Source organism: Lipotes vexillifer, unplaced genomic scaffold (assembly GCF_000442215.2).
Source record: "Lipotes vexillifer unplaced genomic scaffold, Lipotes_vexillifer_v1.1 scaffold393, whole genome shotgun sequence".
NCBI classification, from domain to species: domain Eukaryota; kingdom Metazoa; phylum Chordata; class Mammalia; order Artiodactyla; family Lipotidae; genus Lipotes; species Lipotes vexillifer.
In genome coordinates this window covers 949,187-950,894 of record NW_006774564.1, presented here as the reverse complement: position 1 = coordinate 950,894, position 1,708 = coordinate 949,187, and the positions used below count along the sequence as shown (strand labels likewise).

At 47.0% G+C, this 1,708-nt stretch overlaps 1 pseudogene across 1 annotated transcript; it reads right to left on the bottom strand.

Moving 5' to 3' along the window:
* On the bottom strand, positions 1-912 carry LOC103069427 (polyadenylate-binding protein 2 pseudogene; annotated as a pseudogene). Its single transcript, XR_014368600.1, has one exon. The product of XR_014368600.1 is annotated as a polyadenylate-binding protein 2 pseudogene (transcript).
* Between the last annotated feature and the right edge of the window lie 796 nt (positions 913-1,708).

Genomic DNA, 1,708 nt, shown 5'->3' with positions numbered 1-1,708 from the left:
TTAGTAAGGGGAATACCATGATGTCGCTCTAGCCCGGCCCCTGTAGACGTGACCCCAGGGCCTGCTGTTAAAACCACTGTAGAATCGTGAGCGGGAACTGTTGTAGTTGGTGGCCTGGGCACGGTATCGGGCTTGCGGGAAACCCCAGTCTGTTGTGCTGATGCCTGGTCTGTTGGCTCGTTTTGGGATCACCTTGATTTGTCTTCCTCTAAATAGGGACTCATCTAAGGCCAAGGAAGTCCTCACTGACTCTTTGTCTGAGAAGTCTATATATGCAAACCCTTTGGGATGGCCACTAAATTTGTCACATAGTATAATAACATGGTTGACTGAACCACAGCCATGAAAGTGTGCTTCCAGCTCTTCTGCTGTTGCACCATAGCCCACATTGCCAACATAGATGGAATGGGAATCAGCCTCCATCTTCTCCTCAATGGACATGATCAATGGGCCAGCATTGCCTGCAGATAGACTCATATTCATCTGCTTCTCTACCTCGTTCTGTAGCTCCTTTAGCTTCTCAGCTTCTTCCTCCATCTCCCTGACTCGAGCTTTTATCGCTTCCAGCTCTGGGTCCTCAATGGCGCCATCCCTCAGGTCACCCTCAACCAGTCCCGGTTCCTCCTCCTCCTCCTGGCTGCCTGGGGCTCCCGAGCCAGGCCCAGGACCCGGAGCTCCCAGGGGGGCACAGGCCTGGGGCGGCTCCTCTTCAGGCTCGGGCTCCGGCTCAGGCTCCAGCAGAAGATCCTCAGGCTCCAGTTCCTCAGACTCCAACCCATTCCCGTACTCCCCTGTGCCCCCCAGGGCTCCCTCCATGGCTTCCCCACCAGCCTGGGGCACAAGATGGTGCCACTGCCCCAGCCCGGAGCCCCGACCACCCACAGCCTCCACTGCTGCTGCCGCCACCACCACCACCACCGTTGCCCTAAAGTTAAAAAAATTTAACTTAAAGTTAAAAAAATTTCTGGCTGTTGTGTTTTGTTGTTTCATTTTTATTTTTATGTTTTCTAATATATTTTTAATTTTTCTAATTTTATTTTATTTTTTATTCTTTGTTATTGTTCTGCTCTTTTTTGCTTGTTGTCTATTTTTCTTTTTTGTTCCTTTTTGCTGCACCTCATGGCTATGGGATCTTAGTTTCCAGGCTGGAGGTTGAGCCTGAGCCCCTGTGGTGGGAGCATTGAACAGAGAACTTCAGACACCAGGGAACATTAATCTCTGAGCTCTCACAGAGATTCTCACCTTGGCACCAAGACCCAGCTCCACCCAACTGCCTGCAAACTCCAGTGTTGGATGCCACAAGCCAAACAAGCAGCAAGACAGGAACATAACCCCACCCGTTAACAAAAATGAGATGACAGAGAAATATATTACAGATAGAGGAGCAAGGCAAAAGCCTGCAAGACCAAATAAATGAAGAGGAAATAGGCAATCTACCTGAAAAAGAATTCAGAGTAATGATAGTAAATATGATCCAAAATCTCAGATATAGAATGGAGGCATGGGTCTAGAAAATACAAGAAATGTTTAACAAAGACATAGAAGAACTAAAGAACAAACAATCAGTGATGAACAACACAATAATTGAAATGAAAAATACACTAGAGGGAATCAATAGTAGAATAATTGAGGGAGAAGAATGAATGAGTGAGCTGGAAGACAGAATGGTGGAAATAACTATCTAGGAGCAGAAAAAAGAAAAAAGAAT